At 49.2% G+C, this 15,160-nt stretch overlaps 1 long non-coding RNA gene across 1 annotated transcript in view; it reads left to right on the top strand.

Moving 5' to 3' along the window:
- The window catches only part of LOC108515295 (uncharacterized), a 20,111-nt gene extending 18,744 nt beyond the window's left edge, over positions 1 to 1,367 (top strand). Inside the window, exon 2 of the long non-coding RNA XR_001881489.1 lies at positions 615 to 1,367. This is a non-coding gene — a long non-coding RNA (uncharacterized LOC108515295). The remainder of the gene's footprint in view (positions 1 to 614) is intronic.
- The last annotated feature ends 13,793 nt before the right edge of the window (positions 1,368 to 15,160 follow it).

Below are 15,160 nucleotides of genomic sequence, written 5' to 3'. Positions count from 1 at the left end.
AGAGAGAGAGAGAGAGAGAGAGAGAGAGACAGAGAGAGAGAGAGAGAGAGAGAGACAGAGACAGAGAGACAGAGACAGAGACAGAGACTGGCAGCCAGTACCACTCTTCATGTCGGCCTCACAGTTGACATGTCCTCGCGAGGACACTTCTGAATTCCTCAAGGGAGAAAGAAAAGCAGTCTCCAAGAATGTCCTGGTTGTTGGGCACAGGGAAAGCAATATAGCTGATGTCCATCTGATACAGAATTCTCAGAAATGCTGTGATACACCTGTTGGCCTGTAGATTTCTGGCTCATTCTTTTTTGCACTTGGGGGTCGTCCTCAGGGCCTTGCAGGGACATTTTTTCTGGAGTTGAGAATCCGAAACAGCAAAACTGGCTCCTGCAACTCTTCTATTTTGACAAATTCATGACCCGAATGAAAGTAGCTCTGAGCTGCGCTAGGCCCTGCACACAGACACTAACTGGCAGTTTTGAAAATGACCATTCTGGAAATCTGCATGAGGATTCCAGAGTTCAAAATAAATAAGCTGCTGAAACTAGTCATCTCTCGAAATTTCATCTTTGGCAGTACAGAAAAAAATTTTAAATAACTTTTTTTTTTTTTTGAGATAGAGCCTCCCTAAATCGCGCAGGTTGGAGTGCAGTGGCGTGATCTTGGCTCACTGTAACCTCTACCTCCCGAGTTCAAGCGATTCTCCTGCCTCAGCCTTCCAAGTAGCTGGGATTACAGGCGCCCACCACCACACCCGGCTAATTTTTTTGTATTTTTAGTAGAAACGGGCTTTTGCCACCTTGGCCAAGCTGGTTTCGAATTCCTGACCTCAGGTGATCCATCGGCCTCGGTCTCCCCAAGTGCTGGGATTACAAGTGTGAGCCACCACACCCTACCTAAAAATAACTTTTTTAAAACAAATAAAAATTTTAAAATAACTTCTTTTAGGCAGTCCATTCCGTGGAATTGGTGGCACTGACCTCATCTGATGTCCCAGAAAGTTAGCCACAAAAGTTTCCATCCCCCATGACAGACCAACAGTTCCTCTCTGGGGCAGTTCTCCCTGTGTCCACACCACAAATGCCCCTGCCTGTTTGGTGCGTCTCAGCAGCAGAAAATCCCCAACCACAAAGCTTCCAGGGCAGGCATTTAAAATCAACCCAAAGACACTCCCCTTCCACATGCTTCGGGCTCCGTGCGATCTTTCCTAGTGCAGCTCCACACTCTTCCTTGCAGACAAGACTGGCATTCAAACCAGGAATTCTTTTAAGGGGCTCTGTGTGCAGGAATACAATCACCTCGAGCTCGTGTAAGAAGAGAGCTCCAGTTACTGGGGCTTCCGAAGGCTTTTAATAGAAAACATTTGTGCCAAATAAAAAGCTTCTCCTTGTGTTTTGCTTTAGTTGTAAATTATCTGCTCCAAGGATCCATCCAGAAATCCCTACTGAGGGCGAACTCCACGGCCTGGTTGGGTCCAGATTTGTTGCTCGGTCCAGATAGATTTTCAACTGCTGCATCCAAACTGCAGCCGAGGGGACAATAAGAACAGAACCTCTTTTGTTCTGATGAAACTGTTTTTAATGGTCCCTTCTAGGCCAGGCCCTAGTGGAAGCCTCAACAAGGCTGCTCATTGAAACGCCCTTGAAAGAGCCAAGTGGGGAGCGCGAGAGACCCTGGGGAGGGGCTGGCGGCCCTTTGCTCAGCCCTGGTGGTCCTGCCGCAAAGGAGAGCTGGGTTGTTTTATTTGTTGTCTGAGATGGAAAAGGGGGAGGGGGTTGGCGAGACGAGGACCGTCCCGCAAATTTCTATAATTACTGCCTGCAGAGTGTTAGGGACACACACACAGTAACATCATCCCCTGGAGGGACAGGGGTTCCCAAAAGCTGAACACCCAGAAGCTGGTAGAGCAAATCCACTAAATGGAACAACATGTGTTCCCCGGCCCAAGAACTCCGACTGCATTAAGGGAGGCACGTTTCTGACCACTTTTTCATCTTGAGGCCTCAGGGGGCCCTTTGGTTCATGTAGAATCCAGGACACAGAAAGGAAGAAACAGATGGAAAGATACCAACCGCTGCCAGGGCACAAGTAGCTGCCTGCTCCGCACCCCTCTTAAGCCCCGAGGTCTGCAGGTGTCAGTCCTTTGAGGGTCCCCCAGTGGCACCTGAAGGATGCTGTCCACATAGCAAGCGGGACAAAAGAAACAAGCAAACAAGCCGGGCATGGTGGCTCAGGCCTGTAATCCCAACACTTTGGGAGGCCGAGGGGGGAGGATAGCTTGATCCCAGCAGTTTGAGGTCAGCCTGGGCAATGTAGTGAAACCTCCTCTCTTTACAAAACAAATTAGAAAAAAAAAAAAAAAAAACGGGCATGGAGGCACATGTTTGTAGTCCCAGCTACTCAGGCTGAGGTGGGAGGATCCCTTGAGCCCAGGAGTTTGAGGCTGCAGTGAGCTATGATCAGGCCACTGCATTCCAGCCTGGGCAACAGAGCGAGACCCTGTCTCTAAAAAAAGAAAAATGAAACAAAAGCTGTGATTTATCCCTCAGAGGGAGTTTCCCCACTTTTGAGTGAGATTTTAAGTTTGCCTCTGAAGAACATGCTCTGGTTCCCCACCAAAGCAATCAGTGATTCGCGGCAGGGGGCAATTTTGCCCCCACAGAGAACATGGAGCAATGTCTAGGACATTTTTGCTGTCACAACTGGGGAAAGGGAATGCTACTGGCGTTATAGTGGGTGAAGGTCAAGGATGTTGCTTAACACCCTCTGATGCACAGGACGGGGCCCCCCAACAGTGGAGGATCCAGTCCAGAAGAGAACAGTGCAGAGGCTGACAAACCTGGGCTAGGAGGAGGTGACTCAGACCCCATTAGAGCACCTACCCCCGCAGAGATGGGAAGGACCCTCATTTGTTTTGAGGTTCAGGAAGGATCAAATTGCTGTTTGACTGGTGGAGGCACAATTTCTCCTTTCCAAGTGCATTAGAACAAGGGCGACTAGGGCTCTTGAAAGAAACAGCTTTTAGGTTTAGTCTTTATTTGACACTAAATCATCTTAAATTGTGTGGGGAAATGGAATACAATTCAAGTTGTATTACTAATCAATCTTTGAGTAGAATAAATCACACCGAATGATATTCTATTAAATCTGAAAGTAATTAAAAACCATGCAAAATTCTGGACTTCCATCAAATTTTGCTCAGCTCAAACCTTCTACCCTGCCCCAAACACACCTGCTCCATCACCAGAGACTGTCTGGAGGTAGAACATGCTTAGTATTTGACATATTGATTTGTTAATCACATCTCTTTGTCTCTAAGAAGTGATGAGAAGGCGCTGATATCAGAGAACTTTGAGCAGAGAGGGAAGGGGTGAAGTTTAGGATCTGAGTCCCAAGGTTTGAGTCTCAGCTCTGCCAGTGGTGTGACCCTGGGCAGTCAGGGTGCCCCCACCACCCCAAAACCTGAATTTTCTTATCTGTAAAGAGGGAGTAAAGATAGTTTCCTCCCCTAGGCTTTTTTTGTTTTGTTTTCTTGCTGTTGTCATTTTGAGACAGGCTTTTGTTCTGTTACCCAGGCTGGAGTGCAGTGGTGCAATCATGGTTCACTGCAGCTTTGACCTCCTGGGCTCAAGCAATACTTGAGCCTCAGCCCCAAAAGTAGCTGGGACTACAGGTGTGTGCCACCATGCCCAGCTAATTTTTTGTAGAGATGGGGTTTCATCATGTTGCCCAGGCTGTTCTCGAGCTCCTGGACTCAAGTGATCCACCTGCCTCAGCCTCCCAAAGTGCTGGGATTACAAGTGTGAGCCACTGCACTCAAGCCTCCCAGGGTTCTTATAAAGACTGACATAAGATAATGGATGTAAATTTCTCAGCATACTCCCTGGCCTCTGGGAAGCATCAGAAGGTGTTGGCTTTTTTTTTGGAGACAGAGTTTCACTCTGTGGCCCAGGCTGGAATGCAATGGCGCGGTCTTGGCTCACTGCAACCTCCGCTTCCCGGGCTCAAGCGCTTCTCCTGCCTCACCCTCTCTAGCAGCTGGGACTACAGGCGCATGCCACCACACTGGCTAATTTTTGTATTTTCAGTAGAGACAGTGTTTCGCTATGTTGGCCGGACTGGTCTCAAACTCCTGACCTTCTGATCCACCTGCCTTGGCCTCCCAAGGTGCTGGGATTACAGGCATGAGCCACCACGCCCAACCAGCTATCTTTATAGTCCAACCTTGCCCCTCTGCAGGCTCCAGGAAGCCTGGAGTGATGGAGTCCATTCCCTTGCTACGTGTTGGGCACCCCGCTTCTTTGCACCTACATAATTACATGGGTCCCAATGACTTTTGTGGCTTAGAGTCTGCCTTCCCCTGGAGAATAGAAGCTCTGGGAGGGCAGAACAAGGCTGTCTCAGCACCTGGCACAAAACTCAATAAATGTTTGTGAAATGAATGGCAAAGTGAATATTTGCCCCATGTGAAGAACCTGGCTCCAAGTCCTTGCTCTGCAACTTACTAGCTGTGGACCTAGGGTAACAAAAACAATAGCCTTCTTCTCTCCCGTGCATCTAAGTCATCAGCAGGTCCTGCTGCTTCTACCTTCAAGGTAGAGTCTGACCCTACCCACTTCTCCTGCCTTGGATCCAGGCTACGTCTTCCTGGACTGTGGCCCTGGAAGTCCATGCCACAGCCCACAATTGCCCCCCACCTTGCTGCCTGCCAGTATCACTTTGCCCCATTCCAGATGTTCCAGCTACCATGCCTCTTCCTTCTATATCACCACCCAGACCACCTTAGCAAAATCTCTCCCCCTGGGGGCCAGCATTGTCTTTAATACCTTTTATTTATCTGCCGCATGTTACCTTTCTCCATGGAAGAGTCTCTTTCTTCCTTATCATTGCATTTCAAATGCCTAGAACAGTGCATGGTTCATTAAAAGAAAACTCCATAAATATTTCCCGAACAAATGAATGTATTGATTTAATTAATTGATGGTTGACTAATTAATAGTGAAGGGCCCAGACTCGGAAGCCAGACTACCTGGGTTCAAATCCCAGCTGCTTCACATGCTAGTAGAACGCCCTGAGGCATGAGATTTGGGCTGGTTGAGCCTCAGCTGCCTCATCTACAATATGCGGAAACAGCCACATCCATTTTTTGGGTTGCTACAGGGATTAAGCAGGTCCACACTACGGACCAACTTAGCCTCACACCGACATCTCAGAGATACTCGGTGACTGTGTGGGGAACGCGTTACTGCCTCGTAGTAGGACGAGGCTTGCCCACTGGAAAAGTACTCCCATGCTCTATTCTTTTAAGCAATTCAGGTGGGACCTTATGGAATTGCTGATATCTGACCATTTTAACCTACAAAAATGGCAGCTTCAATGGGGTTAAAAGATGTTTCTCCAGGCCACACGGCTGGGAAGCGCAGGAGCCAGTCTTGAATCGGAACTCCTGCTCAGTGTGTTAACTGGGCCCCTTTGAGCCTTTAGAAGCTGGCGTCTGACGCCGAGAGAACTCCAGGTTCACTTTGTTCCTCCCTGGTGGCAGGGAGGAGGCAGCTGTGTAAACGGTGGTGCCAGGAGGGATGATGGCCACAGGGGCGGGCGAAGGCAGGGACCACAGTGCAGCTGAGCAAGAGATGGGGTCTTGCGTGATAGGAAGAAATGCCCCCTACCCAGCCTCTGAGCCCATTCCCTGAGCACATCACGCAGCTCCCTTTCCTCTCTTCCTTTCCCCATTCCTTCCTTCCCTCCTTCCCTTTTTCCTTCTTTTTCTTCCTTCCTCCCTTTTCTTTTGCCCTTCTTAGCCTTTCTTTCTGCATTTTTTAATTAAACAATGACTGGATTCCTTTCTAGCAGTTTCACAAGAGGTGAAATCACTTAGCAACCTTAATTATTTCCAACTTAATAATGTCCTGGGGTGGGGGGACAGGTCGAGCCCCCAGTGGGCGGAATGCCTTGCTGGGTAAGCTGCTCAGAGGCAGGCTCTGGAGCAAATGAAGCGTCCGACCAAATACTTCTCATATTTTCCCTCTCCCTGGTAAGGGCTTTTGTTTGGCGTGAACCTTTTTTTTTTTTTTTCCTCCCCGATAAACATGAATGACTACAGTTGACTGCAATTTTTTTCAGCTGGCTGTAGCTTCAAAGATTTGAGGGGTTTGAATTCCAGGCTTTAAATCACTTTTTTTTCCCTTTTGCTCTCAGACACACCTATAGTAGATAATAGAAATATGAATTTCATCTTCAACTGAAAGGAAAATAGGGAGATCTGTTGTTGGGAGTAGAGGAGTTATCAGCGGGTCAGACTGGTGTGAACAGTGTGCAGTGGTGGAAACCCCATAGATCATCGCCACCCACTGAGTAATGACAGGGAGGCCAGCATGGTCCTGCCAGATCATCTCAGCCAACAGTTAGCAAGCCCTGACAGTGGGCAGACACCGGGCACAGCCCCTCATAGACACTGTGCCTCAGACCACCCTAGAAGGTAGGTGCCAAGCTTACCACTGAAAAAGTTGTGGCACAGAGAGGTTAAGCAGCGTCCCCTGGGTCACACAGCTCCATCCTGAAGCTGAACCCAAATGCATTTTGCCTCCAAAGCCTGCCTGCCTCCCCCAAGACCTCTCCTTCCTCACCAAAGGAATAACACTCATGAGCAAGCAGCCATAAATCAAAAGAAATAAAACATCTACTTTGAAGTGCTGCCGTGGCACTTTGATGAGATAAAGGGCACAGAAGATTCTGGTTCGTGATTCCTGAAGAAACACTCGCCCATTTCCTGCCTCTCCCAACTGGCAAGACACTTTTGTAAATACCAAAGGCAAAGATTCAGACAGATTAGGGTTCAAATTGGGCACACATCACTTACTGGCCATGTGATCTGGGACGGCTCGCTTAACTATTTCTAAGCCTCAATTTTCCTCATCTGGAAAATAGGGCTCATGGCAGCGCCTACCACGTGGGTCTGTGGAGAGAATTAAGGGAGAAATAACAGTGAGTACTCGATAAATGTCATCTATATTTTTAAAACTAAACAAAACAGTAATAAGCTGGCAGAACTACAGAGGATGGCGGAGACTGCAGGGCGCTTGCCAGATGGTGTCTTTGCTGAAAGAGGAATTTTGTGATCCAGCCTGAAGACAGCCCCAAGTGACTTTCCTCAGCATTTGCTCTGTGCCGGGCAATGTGCTACGTTCCTTCCAGGAACTGGCCCAAGAACATCGCCACTGTGCTCTCATTTAACCCCTGCAACAGCCCTAAAACAAAGTCTGGGTGTGAGCTCCGTTTTACAGACTAGAAACTGAAGCTTGGAGAGAAGTCACTTCTTCAAGGTCACACAGCGAGGGTGGAGCAGTGAGGATGTAAACCGAGACCAGTCCAAAGCACCCCTCCACACCTCCTGACCCAGCTGTCCATCACTCCAGGGTAGCCACTTCCTGCCATCTTATGTTCATTAAAACTTTAGAACCCACCTACTGTGCGTCAGCCACTGAGTGATCTAACACTATCATCGGACGGTATGGGGGTGACGTGCCAAGCTGACACCTTTGCTGTTTGAAAGGGATAGAAGAGCAAATGACCTAATACGTAGCCGACTTTGGGAAACCCGTGGGGACTCTTTCATAGCTGCTCCCTTAGCAATATGGTTTGCAGCAGCGCTGTCATAGGAGAACAAGGGTCTGGGTTCTTAAAAAAAAAAAAAAACCCACATCCCGCAAAGCAGCGGGGCATCCTCTGCAAGGGGTGGGGGGCGCGCCCCACCCCCCACCCCATGCAGAGTAGAAGCAAATCCTGAATTCTTGCAGTTCCCCAAAAACACTTGTCTGGTCAGATGTTCTAACCTCCTCAAGGGTGCCTGGAGACCGGGCGATTCTTTGTCATGTTAATGAATCATTTTAATAGAGTGTTTTAACAAAAACATTCATCACCTTTTGTGCAACAAGGATTTTCTTTTTTGTTCTACTTAAATGGTTAAGTAGGTAATAAACGCCTATCAGCTCCACCACCACAGTCTGGTAATCCCTCCAAACCCTAAATCATAGGAGGATTATTATTGTCCTGATAAATTAACACTCGGAGAAAGCTGGTGGGCCAGGATTTGGAGCTGTCTGTCCCACAGGACTGGGAAAGAAAAGCTGGGTTTTCTCTGACCCGAGTTCATCAGCTGACCAGCTGACTGCCCTCCAGCCTGGGCAACAGAGTGCAGTAGATCAGGGAGGCCCCACTCCTACCCACCAGGCCCCTGCAGCTGCAATGCCACCCTGGAGATGGGCGCTTCTCTCTCCTTGCAACTCCCCACCCTCTCCATCAGTTAGAAAAGGCCCTACAAGGAAACTGGCCCTTTGCTGAACCCTCGGGCAACCAAAAGAAGGAAACAGACAGTACCTTGTCCTCAGGGAGTGATGGGCTCCTGAGGGAGCCTGGCAAGACTGTCCAGGGCCCCATTGCAATCGCCACTATGGTTGGCACCAGGAAGGAGCCAGGCAGAGGACTGGCATGGGAGGGGGCTTGGCAAAACTGCGTGAGGAGGAGACATTCATCTCAGAGGCTGGGGTGGCTCTGATCTCCTGCGGGGCCTGGCTGAGCCACACTTCCAGAACTGTCTTCCATGTGGGTTTCTGCTGCGAGGCTGTTTCCAGAGGCTGCTGTCACAAAGTTCTGAATGCTTGGATGACTGAAAACCACGGAAATGTGTTCTCTCACAGTTCCAGAAGCCTAGAGGCCAAAATCAAGATGTCAGCAGGGCAGAACTCCCTCCAAACCTCTGGGGGAGGAGCCTTCCTGGCCCCTTCCAGCTTCTGGTAGCCCCAGGCGTCCTTGGCTGTGGCTGCATCACCCCAATCTCTGCCTCTATCTCCACCTGGTCATCTTCTGCCTGTGTGTCTTCCCATCGTCTTCCCCCTCCAGGTCTGTGTCCACGTTTCCCTCTCCTTATAAGGAGAGTTCCAATGGATCAGGAGCCCACCCTATTCTAAATGAGCTCATTGCCTCAATTAATTACACGTGCAATGACTCTAATTCCAAATAACGTCACATTCTGAGACCCTGGGGTTTGGCATCTCAACATATCTTTTAGAGGACACAATGCAACCCGTGAGAAGGAGACCAGGAGAGAGACCCTCAAGCGAGACCTGAAGGGCGAAACCACCTTGGCCCCCTGCGGCACGCGCACACACGGTTGCTCTCCACTGTACACTGCATGGCCCAGGGCAGCTCCTCACCATGGTGAGAGGCAACAAGAATGGATGCGGGGCTCTGTCTGTCCTCGGGGCACCAGCTCGTGCTGTTGGTTCCACCTTCTCCCTCCTCTCCCCATTTTGCATCCACCTTCCTTTCCCAACTGTTTGTTCTCCTGACTCCACGCACCTGGACCTGCCCAGGTCTCCTCGGGTCCCCCTTTCTGCTTTTGTGCTCTCCTCCCAACTTCCACAGCCGGTGTCTGGTGCTCTGTGTCACAGATGCTCCCCCTGCAGGTACAGGGAGTGGGACACACCTGGTCCCTACCTTCCCGAAGCCCTTAGCCAGGGTCTGAAAGCCCAGTCCTGCCTCCAGGCAGGCCAAACTCTGGGTGTCATTCACAGCCCCGAACTCCCTGGGATCAGGTGAGGCTGGGATTCTGCCTAAAATCACAGATTTCCTTGACTTTTTCCCTTCTCGGTTCTGCCTTCCTGACTCCAATAGTGGTTTCTCCTGGATATGTATCCCAATAAACCACCAGCATGTGAATCAGTGATTCTGGGTCAGCTTCAGGGAAACTTGCTCTAATGCAAAGACATTTAGCAAAGTGATTTCAAACAGCAGGTTAGGAGTCAAACAGCCTGTGCTGAAGCTTATGGAAGCTAAGACCAGGGGCATCAGGGAGTGCACCTGTGTGTATCCTGGGGCGCCACCCCATCCGGCCACACTTCGTGTTAATGGGGGACACACAAAGGGGAGACCTTAACCCACAGGACCAATAGGTCTGATCACACAGGCTGCCCTGCGCATGTGAAAAGTGGGAGCTGAGATCAAGCCCACTAAGACTGTCGGGAGGAATGGACATCTTTGCTTACTAATTTTTGTTTTGAAAATAATGTTAGGCTTGCAGCAAGGTTGTAAAACCAGCAGAGTTCCTATCTGCCCTTCACCCGCCTTCCCCTAATGTTAGCATCTTGCATTATCATGGTACAAGGACATCTTTTTAAAACTCAGCTAAGGTACCCATGGCTAGCAGCTGCACTGCACCCAGAATGAGTGGGGGAGGCGGGGAAAACGTCACTGCAGATCTAAAGGATGGGTCAGGTTCTCCAGGACAATAACCCTACCCTACCCCAGAAGCGGGGAAAGGTGTTCTGGGACAGACAAAGCAGCCTGTGCAAAGGTTCAGAGCGGAAATCCCGTGTCCATTGTGCAGCTGAGGGGGGTGGTATTAGGGGGTCCTAGGGGAAGCAGGAGACAAAAGGGGCTACCAGACCCTGGCAACCACACCATGCTACAGCCAGGGGGACCAGGGCAGGTTCTCAGGGCCCTCTCTCCACCCCAGAGGTGGCTGTCTTCACTCTAAGAGAGGGGAGAAGGAGTGAGCAAAGGATCCACAAACACACAAATACTCCACAGAGGAGCCAGGGTCCCAGGACCAGACTCATGAACAGGCTGGGGTCACATCCCAGCTGGGGCAGCCCTCTCCAAGCAGGAAAGGCAGCACCCCAGGGCTCTGTGGGCCCCTGGTGTGTGTGTTTGCGGGGTGGGGCCGGGAGGGCGGAATCTGAGCAGTCTAGGCTACCCCTTGGGGACTGACTCTACCCCATTGTCCTTCCTCAGTGGCCAGGAAGCCACCCCCTCCCCTTCTTTCCTGGCTCACTCTTCCTTGGAGGTCCCTCCCGGAGACAGCTTTGTCCACATTATCAGTTGTGCACCCCCAATTCTACGCAAGCCTGTGCTGTGTCTCCTTAGAAATAAGTCTGTCTCCTTCCTGATAAGCCCTGAGGGAAGGAGACTGTCCTTCTTTCTCCCCAGCCTCAGGCCCACATCTGGACATCCAGAGGCACCCGAGAAGGCTGAGGTGCTGATCTAATTAGCTGAGTAAAGCAATTGGCACTAAGCTGTGGGTGGCCCAGGCTGCACCTGGGGCTGGATGTTGAGAGGCCACAAAGTGAAGCTGAGGAACCCAGACCAGTGTGCAGGGAAGGGGACAGCGGATGGGGAGGGGCACACAGGTGGGTGCCCCAGGAGGTACTCACCTGGAGGCTATCTCAGAGCAAGGACCCCTCCTATCTCCCTTCCTCACCTTTGGGGGAATCTCTGCCCTCCCTCCCTTCCCACTAACCGGTATCAAAGCCTCGCCTGGAGGACTGTCTTGCCCTCTCACAGATGGAAGCCGGCTCAGCTTTGACATCTGTGCTGAAATCATCCCAGCCACCCCCATAGGTCTCCAAAGGCACTGTCACTGCCAACCACAAATGACACTAAATCCACCAATGATGTACAAAGGGAATGCCTGGGGGAGAGGGGTCACCTAGTGGACCAGTAGTCTTGGGTGCCCATAAACTTTTTAAACCACTTTCACGTGAATTATGTTTAATTCAACAGATCATGATTCCAAATCTGCTTATACCAGCAGGCAGATCACAAGTGAATATTTAAGCTCTGTGCCTTGGTTTCCCCATCAGTAAAGGAGGGTAAGGAGGGTTCCTGCTTAATGGGGTGGTTGTAAGGATTGCAATGGCAGAATCTACATGAAGTACTCGGTCATTGTAAGCTGCAGGCCTCTGCATTCTGCTTCTGCTGTAGTGGAAGAAGGCCAAGTTGGCAACAGCACGCCTGGATACACTCTTTCTGGAAGACGGTGTTGGAATATGGGTCAGAAGGCAAAACATACTTCTTACCAGCCATGTGATTTCAATTACTTAACCTCTCCCTGCCTCCGTTTTCACACCTGGAAATGGGACTGGCAGTGCCTGATTCATAGATCGCTGTAAGGATCAAATTAATTGGTAAACAGGAAGCGCATTAAACCATGCCTGGATCCAGTGGGCCCTTGACTGATATTATGGCTATCATTTGGCCCAGATTCTATTTTTGCAATTGTAACTTCAACTTTCAATTTTACAGTTCCTCAAGTGTCATACCATACATGTATGATGCTGTTTGTTGCTGCAGAACTATTTGTAATAGCAAAATGTTGGCAGCCACTTAAATATCAACCCATGGGGTGGGAACAATATACTGTAGATCAGCTGTCCCCAACCTTTTTCACACCAGGGACTAGTTTCATGGAAGACCGTTTTTCCACGGACTGGGAGGGGGTGGGTGTGGGGGATGGTTTTGGGAAGAGGCTGCTCCACCTCAGATCACCAGGCATTCGTTGGAGTCTCATAAGGAGTGTGCAACCTAGATCCCTCGCATGTGTGATTCACAATAGGGTTCACGCTCCTATGAGACTCTAATGCCACTGCTGATCTGACAGGAGGCGAAGCTCAGATCGTAATGGTCGCTCGCGGCCACCACTCACCTCCTGCTGTGTGGCCCCATTCCTAACAGGCCACAGACCAGTGCTAGTCCTTGCCCAGGGGTTGGGGACCCCTGTTACAGATCATCCATATGATGTGTTTCTTTGCAGCCGTTCAAAAAGGATGACTCTATTTGGAATAACGTCCAAGATGTGCCTAAAGTTAAAAAAGAAACAAGAGAATGAAGATGACTAAACAATATGTGGTTATTCCATTTTAGTTTAAAAAATATGGTCAGGGTAGGCAAATACATTCTAAAGGAATTTTCACACACTGCTCATTTCTGGAGAAAAGGATTCACTTTCTCCGTTTATGTTTCTATATTTTTATAATAAGAATATATGACTTTTGTAATTGACAAATACTAATGATAACAAGAAGTGCACATTGAAATGAAAATGCCCATGACTGCTGTCTTTGGAGGAGGGTGGGAACAAACCGTGGAATACTATGACTCTGGAAAGCAGGAGAGCCCAGCTCCAGAGGTCAAATTCCACTGCAGTGACCTGGAAAGGGCTGTCACATACTTTGCAAAAGGAATCTCAAGGCATGGAGTGTGACTTCAGGTAGGTGACCCGAGGGCTGTGCTAGGGGAAATGTGTTGCTAATCAGAGGTGCAGGCAGACAAGGAGTAGGGCCTGCCATGCTCCATCAGCCCCCTCAGGACACCTAGAGAGACCTGCCAGCTGCTCAGACCAGGGAGACTTTGATCTAAGGGGCGACAGATGAGATTCTGCCTCCTTCGGATGTGGTCACTTCAAAATGGAAGAGGAAAGAGCAGATCGGGGGACGGAAGGCTGAGATCAGGGGAAGGAAGGCTGAGGTGGCACAGTCCTCCTTTCCTCTTCCTCAACCATTCTAGCTTCATGAGATGTCACAGAGCTGTCCAGGTCCTAAGCATAACCAGTGCTAGCATTGTTGAGGGCTTTCTGCAGGCAGGCACTGCACATTAAGCACTATTTTATTATTTTATTTTATTTTATTTGAGAGTCTCTGTCGCCCAGGCTGGAGAGCAGTGGTGCGATCGTAGCTCACTGCAGCCTCCACCTCCCGAGTTCAAGCAATTCTCCTGCCTCAGCCTCATGAGTACCTAGGATTACAGGCGTGCCCCACCACACCCAGCTAATTATTTTCTAGCTTCTGTAGAGACAGGGTTCACCAGGCTGGCCAGGCTGGTCTCAAACTCCCGTCCTCAAGTAATCCAGCTGCCTCGGCCTCCCAAAGTGCTGGGATTACAGGCATGAGCCACTGCTCCCGGCCGCACTAGGCACTTTCTAAGGCTCACTTTCTCTTACCTCCTGAACAAGCCTGTGGGTTATGTTATTATCCCCCTTCATACAGTCCGGAGCCTGAAGCTCAGAAATTTAAATATTTTTTTTCCAAGTCACACAAATAATAAATTGTAGATTTTGCAAATCTTAACAAATTTGTGCATTTTTTGTACAGATTACAATTTTCACAAACTGTAAAAGCTGGAATTTCAATTGATTTTGTGTTGAAAACGTCACAAACAATAAATCAACCAACAGCAAACAAGAATGGTGTTGCTGGAAAGCTCTTTAGAGACTCATTTCATTGCCTAACAAATATTAGGTTGAGCATCTTTTATGCACAGCATACTGTCCAAGTGTTCTAGGTCCTGAGATGCCTCCTAGTACTTTTTTTTTTTTTTTTTTTTTTGAGACAGAGTTTCAGTCTTCATGCCCAGTTTGGAGTGCAATGGTCCAGTCTCAGCTCACCGCAGCCTCCGCCTCCTGGGTCCAAGTGATTCTCCTGCCTCAGCCTCCCAAGTAGCTGAGATAACAGGCACATGCCACCACGCCTGGCTAATTTTGTATTTTTGGTAGAGATGAGGTTTCACTATGTTGGCCAGGCTGGTCTCAAACTCCTGAACTGAGGTGACCTGCCCACCTCGGCCTCCCAAAGTGCCGGGATTACAGGTGTGAGCCACTGTGACTGGCTCCTCTTAGTACCTGAAACAGTGCCTGACACCTAACAAGGACCCCAAGTGATATTTCTGGTATTTCTGAATGAATGAAAGAATGAATAAGTAAATATGAATGATAATTTTTTTAAGACAGGGTTTCACTCTGTCACCCAGACTGGAGTGCAGTGGCATGATCATGGCTCACTGCAGCCTTGATCTCCCAGGCTCAAGTGATTTTCCCACATCATGTACCCAAGTAGCTGGGACCACAAGCATGTGCCACCACACCCAGCTACGTTTTTTCCTTTTTGTAGAGACAGGTCTCATTATGTTGCTCAGGCTGGTCTCGAACTGCTAGGCTCAAACGATCCACCAGCTTCGGCCTCCCAAAGTGCTGGGATTACAGGCCTGAGCCACCATGCCTGGCCAGTTCTGCTCTTGAGCAGGACTAAGATCATTTTTGTACAAGGTTAATTATTGCAATTCTCTCTGTAGAAACAAACGATCAACCACCACCTAAACATTTCCAGCAAGCGGGCCTCATCACGGCACATCTACTCATGAATTTCATGTACTGAAGTGAAAGGAGCTTTGAAAGATGGCTCAATGGAAAAAGCAAGATGCAGAAAAGTGTGCATAATATTCTGCCTTTTGTGTAAAATGAGGACTCTCTCTCTCTATATATATATATATATATATTTGCATTGCCTTTTATCTATAAAAACTATATGGGAGGATAAACAATGAACTATTAATAGGG

Source organism: Rhinopithecus bieti, unplaced genomic scaffold (assembly GCF_001698545.2).
Source record: "Rhinopithecus bieti isolate Rb0 unplaced genomic scaffold, ASM169854v2 scaffold_33652, whole genome shotgun sequence".
In the NCBI taxonomy this organism is placed as follows: Eukaryota; Metazoa; Chordata; class Mammalia; order Primates; family Cercopithecidae; genus Rhinopithecus; species Rhinopithecus bieti.
This window is presented reverse-complemented; position numbering and strand designations above follow the sequence as displayed.